Source organism: Leuciscus leuciscus (assembly GCF_965113295.1).
Source record: "Leuciscus leuciscus genome assembly, chromosome: 14".
In the NCBI taxonomy this organism is placed as follows: Eukaryota; Metazoa; Chordata; class Actinopteri; order Cypriniformes; family Leuciscidae; genus Leuciscus; species Leuciscus leuciscus.
In genome coordinates, this window is record NC_138738.1 from 22,645,628 (window position 1) to 22,659,639 (window position 14,012).

Consider the following 14,012-nt stretch of genomic DNA (forward strand, 5'->3'; position numbering starts at 1 on the left):
AAACCATTACAAAAAAAATATTAATAGTTCCAAACCTTTGACCCGTAGTGTATATATATTTATACTATGCAGTCATCTGTGTCAAAACTCAAAAGATTGCCCTGATTAAAACTGCGTTTCGGTTCTCACGTTTGTAAAGGTAACTGCACACTTTCAGTGCACAGGTGAATCTGAGGGAGTTTGATGAGTCACTACTGGAATAGGACACACCCTATTAACAAGTGTCAACTCCAAACATCTCCTTGGGTTCTGCAGTTATGGGTGTGGGATCCACACAAAATGTATAAAGGCAGCAGCAACCACCCCCACCCCCAACACTCCTCGGTCCCCTCCAGGCTAAACTTACCCGACCTGATTTCTGCAGCCACCTTCCAATATAAAAGTTGGGAAACGCATAGTTGAACACCCTCCAGAGCAAATATGTCAATGCTTGTTGTATCCTTGTAAAGGGTGGGAAGGTATTAATATAAATAATATGTGCATTCTCTTTCATTCTAAACTTGATTTAGTGTCATTGGTGTTTATCCTCTCCAACAGTAAACTTAGCATGAACTAATATGGCTGTGCACTACTATTAGAACAAGTCTTGTGCATTAGCGTTTCTCAGTGTGACTGAATGGAAGGGAGGAGGGAAGGTTAAATAAACAGCTCACCGAAATCCCCGTCTTGGCTCTTGGCAAATACAACTTTTTTGAATTGGCATGATTGTATATTTGATTTATGGTCAGCATGAGGATTATTATATGGGATATATGCATAATATTCTCAAAATGAGAGCTCAAATGTTGTCTTGTTTACGCACAGTGATTCATGGTTAATTGCCACGGCTTTTTGCATGATGAAATCAGGATTAACCTGTATCCTGAAAAGCTTATTTCGCAGGAGATCAATTCACTTATGTGTAATATCACTGATATATAAATGAATTACTTGATAGACACAGGGGTTTCATCCTGAAGCTTGCAGTTGTACTGTGGAGAGGCTGCTAATTAATGTTTCTAATAAATCCACAGACAAGTATTAAATGAATATAATATAATCGAAATTACTAAGTGTCCATATATTAACACTTTATGTTTCTGTGTATACTGTGTAGCATATAGCAACATAACTTTTCATTCCTGTTATTCAGGGGGGGGAAAGTGCATACAATTTGGAATTAACATGCAGAACCTCTCGAATTGTGCAATTAAGCACTTGTCTTCTACATTTTTGTTTAGCTAATGAATTGAACATATGAATTTTGCGAGATGATATATCTGTAACACAATAACTGCAGTAATGTATTTCCTCATTGAAGGTTTTTCAGTTATACATTTTAATACACATTTATTTAATTATTTAGGTACGTTGAAGTGTTTATAATAATAATACATGATAATTACATCTCTGCATAAATGGCAGGCCAACACAATTATGTGTTTTTATTTATGTTTCATGTTTACCAGAAAAATCTACAATGTTCTGTAGAAGGGCAAGAGAACAGCAACATTGGCTCAGTGAGATTGGCAGGCTTTTATGAAAATATTGAAGGATAAAATAAATTACTTAATTTGTGTTTAAATGAATTGTGTGAATTCTTAAAAGAATCATGAATTAGAAGGAGGCATTTATACTTACAAAACTAGTCTATTTAAGAAAACCTATTCAGTTGTAGTACCTAATTTCCCAACATTTACCACAAAAATGTGCTCTAAAATGTCTGATATTTTATGTCTAAAAATCTAAAATAATATTTCATAATTAGATATATTGCATACCAAAGAGCGTTAATAGACCTCACCCAAGTTGAATGATAACTTAGGTTTTAAAATCATACATCTTATAACATAAGCAGATACAATTCTTATTATAAATGTAAATGGAGAACCTTGAAGAACTAATAATGGCATTTTCAGAGGGACCTGCGTGACTTTGTATAATTTTTTTGTGATCTGTAACCATTATGTTTTTCTGCAGAACAGATGGGGCCCGTGAGCCCCAGGTGAGCCAGAAGGTGTGAGCGTTCTGTGCCAGAGTCACCAACTTGAGAAGCAAAGAGTGAGTTTACCATGACTGTCCCATGCAGTGAACCTACAAATAGTCAATAGCACTGAAATATGGGCCCCGCCACAAAGCTGTGTGAGGGGAACCTCCACTTAAATATGGGGGAACATTTTACTGACGTAAATGAACCAGCCAAACAAGGCAAGTTATACAAACCTTAATTTTCATGCCAAACAAAACAAAATGTTGCTATTTGAATATCCAGGCCTGTTAGGCTTTGTTATAAATTCACAGTCGAAACCATAAAGGTTTGATGAGATTGGCGTGGGTGAGGATTGATCGTTTCTGGGAGGTGAGTGGAAGATTTCCTGAAAACTAAGAATCCTTGACCCATAACCCTTTCACCCACTCGTTTAGACCAGTCACATGCATATGTTCACGCACACACACACACACAGACAGACACACACACACACACACACACACACACACACACACACACACACACACACTCTAATTTAAAGGAATTTTACAAAAATGCATGCAATGCCTCTCCCCCTCTCTCCTCCGGCACACCCTTATTATGTGTACCAAAGACTACGACACCCAAAGGAGTATCTTAGTACATGTAAAAAAAAAAATATATATAAAAAAAAAACGTTGAATCTTCCGATTATGAACAAACTAGGGCCTCGTTTGATAAGTAGACTAGGAACTTAACAAAATATTTGTTGTATACTGTGACTCTAAAGCTGATCAAAAGGAAGTTATTTTCACATCTTTAACATTTTCTTATTTGATGCTGCATAGGAATTATCTTGTTTATTCAGTTGTTGATGTTGCTAATGTTCTCACACATTCTTTCTCTCTCTGTCTTCTGTGATGGGTAGGTTTAGGGTTAGGGGATAGAAAATGCAGCTTGTACAGTTTGAAAATCATTATTTCAATGGAATGTCTCCATAAAACATGAAAACCCCAAATTTGTGTGTGCGCGTGTCTTCTTAACACATTAACAAACATACAGACATCTTCTGTCTTAAAGAGGGCATGCACATGACATGAAGCCTGAGGCGAAATCTCTTATCAGACAGCAGCACAACTCAGATGAACGGACTGTTCGTTTCTGAGTAGTATTAACCATATACCAGTGGCTTTGACCTTTTATATATTAATGAAATACCCAATTTACAGTAGGTCCTAGATGCTAATAAAGCAGTATTAGAATCAATATTTGATCTATCTGTAATGTACCAGGGTAAAGATCTGTGAAATGCTGTTCTAGGACTAAACTCTGTAAAGCATGTGAAATTGAATTGAAGACACATTGACGTCACCTGACATCACAAGATTTTTCAATTCTCAGATATTGCCCCTGGTACTTGAAAAACTGCCAAACCATGCAATTTAAAATCGAGCCTTTCTGTTGAGAGTGCAGAGATAAAAAAAATGGTGTCTGTTGCCTTTTGTACAGTTTGAACTATTTGGGTTGCTAATATTTTCTTTAATGGACTTGAATTATATATAAAGCACAGCTTGTAGTAGGCCTATTTTCTACATACATGTATTTTGTCATAAAATGTATCCGAAGTTGCTTGTGTTCCTGTAATGTCTGTCAAAATTAAATGAACAATTTAATAAAAACAATACAAAAATATGCATATTTCATCATGTCCTAATGTTTAAAATATGGGTCAAAATCATAGTTGCATAAAAATTCACATAACTGGTCATAAAGGGAAATAACATTTCCCAAATTATTCTAAACCAACAATACTGATATTCTAAAAGCACAGAACATGTGCTTGGCTCAGTTGTAGTTATTCAGTGTGTAAGCATTAGTGTAAAAAATGTGGACTAGTCTATAGTATTTATAATTGGCTTTATATATGTCATGAAACAGAAGGATTCACACAGGTAAAGTAATCAACAGGTTTATTTGTAGAAGTATGTGATTGGAACGATGGAAGCAGGTGAGTAACTGATGAATATAGTGATCAGGATGGATATCTGCATGAGTAATGGTCTTCTGTTGCAGGTTCGGAAATGGAGATTGAGGCAGATGACTGAAGACGGATGAAGGAAGCAGATGACTGAACACAAATCGTTCTGGTAGGTATCGTGCAGGTAAGGAGTCGGGTAAGTGTTCTTTGAGGGAACAACGAGACCGACAATGGTGAACTGCAATGGGAAGAGTTATATAGTGCTGGGTGATGATCAGTGAAGATTGGTGACAGGTGACGGTGATTAGTAATTAGTACTCTGGTGACTGGGAACGAGTGGGTGGAGTGTAGAGGTCTGGTGCTGTCGAAGTTGTTGACTCTGTGACAATATATAAATAGAAGTCTATGGTATGTCTCCATTTAGAAACGTATGTAAATGGGTATGTGTGTGTGTGTAAACATGAATTTAACAGCAAAATAAAACATAGTGAAGCACAAAATATACAGTAATACAAGTCTGAAATCACAACTGTTTTACAGAATCGTTTAAATGTATTTCATATTTCCCCTGTGCATGAGTGCGCCAGTGCAAGTATTTAAGGGCGCTTTCACACTGGCAGTTTAGTGCGGACCGGGGCACGGTTCGCATGAAAAATCGCTAATGTGAACGCTGTCATCGGACCCGGGTGCGCACTAGAGTACCGAACCCGAGACTACCTGGAGGAGGTGGTCTGAGCTCGGTTGCTCCCGAACCGTGGCGCGGTTCGCGTTAATGTGCAAGCAACACGGACTCGGGTGCGCGCTTGTTCAGGAAGTATAGTATCCCGCGCATGCGTATCACTGTCGATATCATTGTTTCCTCACACACGACAACCATGAGTGGCAGGGGAACGTTGTGGGACACTGAAGAGGTGATGTCTCTCACTATGTTGTGCATGATAGCACCAAAAAAACTGACAAATTACAGCTATGCTCAGTCGAGTTGTATTATCCATGCATTTTCCGTGTGCGTTTGCGATGACGTAAGATCACTGCAAACGCACCTGGGTTCGATACAACTAATTGAGTGTGAAACCAGACCAACGCTGCGGGGGGCGCCGGGAACGAGCGCACTCGGGTTCGGACCGCAGCAAACGAACCCAGTGGAAAAACGCCCTTAATCTACAACGATGTGTGAATGATTTTGAATGAGAGTGTCTGTGTACAAACAGCATCTGTGTGCATTTGTGTGTAGGGTAAGAAATGGGGGCAGATGCCCCCCTTAACAACATTGTGAATTTACTTTTCAATTTGAACACATTTAAATATAAGTTTAGCATGTGCAGGATGATGATGCATTACCTAATGTGTTATTAAGAGAATAAAATAGAAACTAATTTACTTGTCATAGCACAAATTGTAAAATTAATATGGACCCCTATACCCATGGGGCAAGAATAGGGCTAAACTTTTGCAGGATGTATAAAAGACTTTAGAAATCATTTTTATTCATTTACATATATGGTGTCATTAAGGCAAAATGTTTAAATAGTGTTTTAACACGTTTTGCTCTAAGTGATGCTTTTTTCAAGCATATAATATGTTTACACTGTTGTTACCAATAAGGTACACTGAAAAAAACAAACTTAATTCAAGCGCAATGGAAGATATGGCATGGGACATACATTCATTTCTGTAGCCCCTGTGTTTAATCACACACACTGCACACTGTTCTTGATCAGTGGAGACAAAATTAGATCAATTAACCTAAAAATAGTTTTGACTGACAAAATCTTTCAAATGTTGATATTCAGAAGAATTGTCAAAATTAAGCCTAGCTTTTCATCAGATGTGTTGAGATCCAATTTTGTTCCATCTATGATCAAGAGAAAAAAAATGAAGGTGGTGGGGTGTCATCTTACACTGTAAAAAGTGTTCACCTGCAATTGTGACGTTAAAGAGCTATTTCTACCTGATCTTACACTTAAATGACTATAGTCACTTAGTTTTGTTGATGTAACCTAATATATTTAGTTTGATTCAGTAATGTTAAATGACATTTTGTATTTGGATAAAATCAATTAATTTAGATGTTGCCACACTAAGCACATTTGATTACACTTTATTTGAAGGTGTCCATGTTACAGTGTAATTATGCATTTAAGTACTGTGTAATAATAATTAACTTGCCTACATGTACTTAGGGTTAGAAATGGGGTTTGGTTTAGGTTTATGTAATTATGCATAAATTGTAGTTATTACTACAGTAACAATACGTGTAACAAGGACACTGTAAAATAAAATGTTACAGCACATTTTTTAGGTAAACATTTTTTTCAGTTACCTGTATGGTATCAAAAGTGCAAACATAATATATGCTTAAAAAGCATACCTTTGAGCAAAACGAGTTAAAGTTTGTAACATTAAAAACACAATTTAAACAGAGAAATGTTGTACTATATATATTTTTTTTTACATTGTTTTGTTGATGCTGCCTTTTTTATTTTCAAAGACAGATGATGGTGACGAATACTAACGAGCTTCAAAAAATTATTGAAGAAAAAAAGTAGATTTACTTTTATATTACAAGTATTCTGAGGGCATGTGATAACTTGGTGTAAGGAACAGACTGAAACATCTTTATTCATTGAAAATATTTCCCTGGGCCAATGCTCTCAAAATTCACTTATATAAATCACGTATTTTAAAATATGCCAGATGCATTGCACCAGGTTTGAAGTCAATGATTCCGAATGCCACTGGCTTCTTTATTTCATGATTGATCGAGTCTTGGCACGTTTGAATATTCAGAAGTGTGAATGAGATTTCAAAGCTATAGGGAATATGCGCTATAGCTGAGAGGTGTCTGTTTTTCAATTCAATTATATTTATTTGTTTATTTTCAAATAACAACAAACCCCATGTTTTTATGGAATTATTAAGATATTATGGCTTGGAATGTTGTTGAGTGAAGGTAAAACAGGTTCCCTAAAAATACTCCCTTAAAATGATAGTGTATGCAGATAATTGAAAATGGGTTAGGGTTCGTAATAAAGTAAAAACTCAGTGTCCATCCTCATATTTGATCCATAACTTAATTCAAGCACAATGGAAGTTATGACATGATGGGACATACATTCATCTTTCCAGTCCCTGTATTTAATCACACACTGCAGACTGATCTTGATCAGTGGAGACATGTCTTGAGTTCTCCGAGCTTAAAAAATTTTGTTTTCCCCCTACAACGGACAAAGACGATGAGGAATGCTAATGAGAGTGTAAATTACCCTTGTTCGGTCTTTGTATGTGTGTGTTCAGGGCTCTTAGATTACTAATCTGTAAAGAATGGAGTTAATATATTTTTAGAAGTATAAGATTCATTAGATTCATATATATAAATATGATTTAGATTCATATATATAAAACTATGAATTAAATATTTTAGAAATGAAATGACTGCATCTACTATTCATTTTTTGATATTTTTTTATTGCTTACACACTTTTTATTGCTTACACACTCAGGGAAAACATTCACTCATTCCTAATCATCTGACCAAGTCTGCAAAACTACAAGCACATTATTTGCTTTACACTAATTTTGTGATTGTAAAATATACTTTTTGCAAAACACTAAACACAGTTCTCTACATTAGAGACATCGTTCAAAACTAACAGCAATTTGTTTTCATTTGGGAAACACTGCCATTTAAATGGCACATTCATTTACTGATTTCCTAAACCCAATGATCAAGTGTGAAAACACTTTAGAAATCAATTCTCAATGTTTTCAATAAGAATTACACATTTCTGTTTATAGTGTAAATATAAGTTGATTGCTTATAATCACTTAAATCAAAAAACGTTCACCCTTGAATTTCTGTTTATTTTGTACATACTTATTATGCATACAAGTCAAGTCACCTTTATTTCTATTGCACTTTATACAATACATATTTTTTTCAAAGCAGCTTCACAATAGTATAACAAATTCAAGCTCTAACAAGCCAACAACAGTGTCATTATTCAGCTCAAGTCAGTTCAGTGAGGATTCAGTTCAGTTCAATAATTGTAAAGTTCATCCATTGTGCAACAATTGTGCATGTATTGTATTTGTGCACAAATGTGTGAGTGCTATGACAAACCCCTGTGCACCACTGCAAGCTGAACAAGCAAGAAAGAAGTGTTTTACATTTTCCAACTGTGTGTAGTTTGGTGTGTGTATGGCTAATCACTTGATGCATTGTGTGTAGTGTTATGCAAAAACACAATTTTTAGAAGAGTTAAAATAGTTTTGAATGAAATGTTTGCTTTTGCAAGAGATGTGTGATGTTTTGCATGTGCGTGTTTTGTGTGTAGAGTTTCAAGAAAAAAAGTTTCAGAAATTGTTTTCCATTTTTTTTTTTTTATATATTCAAACTTGGGTTGTCAATCAATTATATATATATATATATATAAAAAAAACGTATATAATTAATTACATGATGTACTAAATTATTGAATCTCCAAATCAATCTGGATTTAGACCTAATCACTCTACAACAACAGCCCTTACAATATTTACCAATGATATTTTGTCTGCACAAGACAACAACGGGTTGTCTTTATTGTAAAATTTATTGACCTCACTAAGGCATTTGACATGGTCAGTCACTATATTCTTCTTGACAAACTATATGCTATTGGTCTTTCCAAATCAGCTGTTCTCTGGTTTAATTCATATCTTCATTACAGACGTCAAAGTGTGTCTTTTAATGCTGCTCTCTCCCAGCCTAGAATAATGGAAACGGGTGTCCCTCAGGGTTCTTCCTCAGGGCCCCTTTTATTTTCCATTTTTATAAATGGTCTCCCACAAATATGCTTAGACCGTCAGATTCATCTATATGCAGATAACACATACATCTAAACACGATATATCTAAGATTCAAACCTCACTTCAATTTGATTTCAATCTTATTCAAACATGGTTCTCTGCTAATCTGCTTTTATTGAATAAAAAGAAGTCTTATAGCATGCTTTTTACAAACAGATCTGCACTCAATAAGCAAAATAATTATTTTGAGGTTAAATTCCTGGATGGTACACCTCTAGAGAATGTTGAGGAGTTTAAATATCTGGGCCTTTGGCTCGACTCCCAACTTACCTTCAGACCTTATATTGAATCTATTGTGAAAAAAATAAACTGTAGCTTAAGAATGTTATACCGCTCAATTAATTGTTTTACAAAACAGATTAGATTAAAAATGATTACTCAACTATTATTGCCTATAATTGATTATGCGGATGTTGTTTATCAGAACACAGTCGTAACCAATCTTAAACCTTTGAATGTGATTTATAATAGTATCTGCAGATTTGTTCTGAGGTGTCCATTTAGAACTCATCACTGTCAAATGTATCAGTCACTGAATCTTCTTTCACTAAATGCTAGACGACAGTTTCACTGGATGCAGTTTGTTCACAAATGCATTTTCTCAAACTACCCATCCTATCTGAAACAATACTTGATTCCATATCAACCATCCTACAGCCTAAGAGACACTTTTTTTTCTGTGCCAAATATATCCAAAGAAAGTGGGAGGAGAGCCTTTAAATATAAAGCCCCTTCTGATTGGAATGGTTTACCTAGGTCTTTTAGATCTATCTCCTGTTTTCACCAGTTTAAGATGTCTCTTCTTAATTATTTTGCATACAAGCTGCAATGGTTTTTCTCATGCTTGATTTTTGTTTTTATTTTTCTTCTTTTTTTTTCTTCTCAATTGTGTATATGAATGACCTTAACTGTTTATTGTCTAATATCTAATGGTTGGATTGGGGAAGATATGGGTGGTTTTGGAGTGATGGAGAGCTTTTGTCTTTGTTCTGTTAGTATGTACGTACGTACGTACGTACGTACGTACGTACGTGAAGTATGTTTTTCTTGAGGTCCCCTCGAAAATGAGATGTCACATCTCAAGGGGTTTTCCTCTTAAAAATAAATTTGAAATAATTAATTCAATTAATTTAATATATAAACATTTGCTAAGACAAACCGCCAATAATGAGAAAATCATTGAATAGACATTGTAAAAAATCATTTAAAAAAGCCTTTAGAAGTCAGTAGATGCTTCATGGTTGAATTGCTCCTATTTTTGAATGTGTTCTTTTTATTTATATTTAATTGTACTAAATCAATTAGTTAAACTGACAGCTCATTCTGTCCAACAATGGTTCATTGTTCTACTGTAGCAACTTTTTTTTATTAATCATTTCTTTTTAGTGTATTTTAGTTTGTCATATTTTAGGACCATTGAAAGGCTGCTAGAAACAATGAACACACCCATCTAAAGCATTTCACTTTACTATTATTTTGACTGTGTATAATTTACTATACCAGATTGTTATAAGCTTCTTTTTTTTGGTAGGAAATGATGACTGTTTTATGTAATAATAGGGGTGGTAGTGGCGCAGTGGATAAGACACATGCCTCTGGTGTGAGAGACCCGGGTTCGAATCCACTGTGAGACACCAATGTGTCCCTGAGCAAGACACTTAACCCCTAGTTGCTCCAGAGGCGTGCGACCTCTGACATATATAGCAATTGTAAGTCGCTTTGGATAAAAAGCGTCAGCTAAATGAATAAATGTAAATGTAAATGTAATAAAAAGAATGACTGTTAACTCAAACAGCTACAGCAAGCTGCGTTCCCCAGTCAGCACACTCATGATTCTCTTCAGGTTAAAGTCTGTGGATTCCTCCGTTTAGATACTGCATTATCAGAGGTGCATTCTCAGCACTTCTGTGTCGAGGAGGGATTTCCTGCTGTGTTCTTAATAAAGAAAATGAATGAAGCTTATTCAAATTTCTCATATAGCTTAAACATGCAACCAAATTTAAAACACAAAGACATAATGCAGTCTAATTTTTCCAAACAGGGCACATTACAAGATAAAAAAATACTTTTTTAAGGAATATACTTTCTAATAAGGAAAATGTGCTAGTTAATTATTATGAGCAAAGGGGTTAATTATGACACGTACAAATTCTTATTCATAATGGTTTAATATTGAATTTAAACTTCAGAATTTAGACTATGAAATTAACTATTCTTGCTTTTGACATCAAATTATCTGGTGAGCGTGATTTCACCAATATGTTCCTGGATCAACATCTTTGTTGATCCTGGAACGACATTCCTATCAAACAGTCAAACAAAACAAACATTCCAATCAAACGACTTTTTTATTTTATTTTTTTTATCACTACATGACTTTGTTGGTCAAATTATTTTGTTTTTAAGTATATATATATATATATATATATATATATATATATATATATATATATATATATATATTCTTTCTTTCTTTTCTTTCTCCTCAGTTGTATCACCCTGTCATTTTTGCAACAAAATTCTTTTAAAATTAATTTTAATTTAGAAATGAATTACATCCATCAAGGGGTATATTTCAGTCACTTTATGTATGATTAGCATTTTGAATGTATTTTTAAATAAATTAAAATGATCCAAAAGCAAGTGTGCATCATGTCATTGAACTATATGATCAAGTTTCCCATTTCTAACATGGACACACAATACGTCAAAATTATGTTCTGGCTTAAATACGTTTTTTTTATGAAACAAGTTTGCACAAGCACAAAACCAAGGCTATGGGTGTTTGAAGCAGCAATTCCATGGGCCAACTAAGCATTAGTACCAAGAATCCCATATGAGATTCCCTTTCATCAAATGACCAGACTCTTGGAAGCGCACACAAAGAGCATGTCGTGAACTACTTTGCAAAACATCTTACAAAAATCTGTTTCATAAGAGCATGAAATTGCCACTATTGCTGTGCTGTTTAGCAGTGTTCCTCCCTGAAGACTCTATGGGTCTTGAGGATCATTCAGCTCCTCTCTACTAGTTCGTTTTTCCGCTGACTGGGAGCATTGAGCAGCCGTTTTTGCCAGTCTCTAATAGCTAGATAGTGTACAACAGTCAGATGGTTTTGAAATGACAAATGCCTGTGGGCCAACACATTAACACTCATCTGACAATCAACATTCAGGAGAGAAGGTCAAGGAAGACGAGAGAGAGAGAGAGAGAGAGAGAGAGAGAGAGAGGGAGAACAAGACAGCCAAAGAAGAATATATATATATATATATATATATATATATACATATACATATACATATACATATACATATATATATATATATACATACACACACATATATATATATATATATATATATATATATATATATATATATATATATATATATATGGGGTTGTGTGCGTGGTCATGTATTATTAGTGAAAGGGAAAGAGTGCTTGAGAGAGAAGTGCTTGACTATTCAAACATCGGAAAACACCTGTGCCCTATACTTTAAGATGAAACAAAGGGCTCTTAAGATCTAATAATATAACAAGCGCTGATGAGGAGTATCATATGGATAAGAGAAGTTACAGACTTAATATAGTCTGCTGATTAATGACTAAGTCGAAGAATATTTCCTCCATGTTGAATGCATACTTGGGTAACCTAACCAAAATAACTGAGCCAGGTTTAACAGTGTGCAGATTCCTAATGATTTAACCACATCATCTCCTCCATGAGTCATCCAAGAACAAAAGCTCTTATTCAAATAAATAAATGACTTAGGATCAGTTCCCTCCACAACAACACAAAGCAGATCAATTGCGGGAAACTAATCACGCTTTCCAGCATCGAACCAAAACTGAGTCAATGCTGGGGTCTCTTGCCATCCTGTCTGGGGTTGGAAAACCACAAAAAACCAGAAGACTGCCTATTAAGACCAGATCTCCACCACATCACAGAGCCGTCAGTGGGTCACCGAATCACAGGCTTGTCAGGAACACATACCAAAACTATTACAGATCAAGAGTTGGTCAATTGGATTTTCTTCCCTACGCAGGCCTCCCACGTCTAGTACTCCCAGTGGAGTTACAGTAAGCCAACTGTCCACCTATAACAACAAACACACCATACAAACATCTCCCTGCAGCCCAGAGTCCAAATCATGTGCTTGACTGTTACAATCATATAAAATAATTATTCATTGTGGGATCTATGCTGTTTTCTTTTTTTGCTCAAGGTAATTTAGTGGTAAGTTAGTGGTTTGTCAAGATTCTCATCTGCAAAACAAATCCCAACGGTCTCATATCTGATTAATTCATTTCTTAGTAAATCTATGTATATTATATATGGAGAAATTAAGTTTTAGTTTGTTGATTGATCATAGGTATAATCATTCCAGACTATAACACAACAACAACAACAAAAATCCACATAACTTTTCACTTAAAGGGATAGTTCACTTTGAAATTCATTTTTGGTATGTTTTAGCTTACCTCAAGGGCATCCAAGATGTAGGTGTCTTTTTTTCCACAGTAGTTTCAATTTTGATATTTTTAGGTCAAACCGTTCTTGTCTGTCAGTCATATAATGCAGGTCTATGGTCACGGTCTCAAAACACAAGCACAGAGTCCAAATTAAAACAATTCCCCGTCGTCCAAATTAAACAATTCCCCATCGTAAGTACACATTGATGGCCTAAGACACGAAACGAGCGGTTTGTGTGAGAAAACTAACAGTATTTATATCGTTTTTACCTCTTATACGCAGACATGTCCGAGTGATCTGATCTGACGTGTGTGTTGTGTTTTGAGACCGTGACCATAGACCTGCATTATATGACTGACAGACAAGAACGGTTTGACCTAAAAATATAAAAATTGAAACTACTGCGGAAAAAAAGACACCTACATCTTGGATGCCCTTGAGGTAAGCTAAAACATACCAAAAATTAATTTCAAAGTGAACTATCCCTTTAAGTACACATAGGCCTACAACTTGAGTCAATCACAAAGAATTTTGCCATTATAGCAATATGTCATAAATTCTGTGAAGTTGTCATTGAGCAGTTCAATTTTAAGGCTTATATATATTGTATATTCCTCAATATAATTGTCAGTTTTTTGGAGGGATATTATTTTAGTTTGGGATGCAGATATTTACATGACATCACATCAAGACCCAGAAAGGACTTTGTGAACAGGTATGTGTTCATCCATGATGCACACAATTTTGAGTTAAAGTTATCC

General features: G+C 35.0%; 1 protein-coding gene and 1 long non-coding RNA gene across 2 annotated transcripts in view; one reads left to right on the top strand and one right to left on the bottom strand.

The window, feature by feature from the left end:
- Positions 1-13,440, bottom strand: part of rnf135 (ring finger protein 135) — a gene marked incomplete at its 5' end in the record, with an annotated part of 77,850 nt that extends 64,410 nt beyond the window's left edge. The window contains one exon of the mRNA XM_082137320.1: positions 13,260-13,440. The remainder of the gene's footprint in view (positions 1-13,259) is intronic.
- On the top strand, positions 797-10,334 carry LOC309514176. The gene is made up of 2 exons (XR_014211618.1): positions 797-4,504; positions 5,070-10,334. It is a non-coding gene; the product is annotated as an uncharacterized lncRNA (long non-coding RNA).
- Positions 13,441-14,012: the final 572 nt, after the last annotated feature.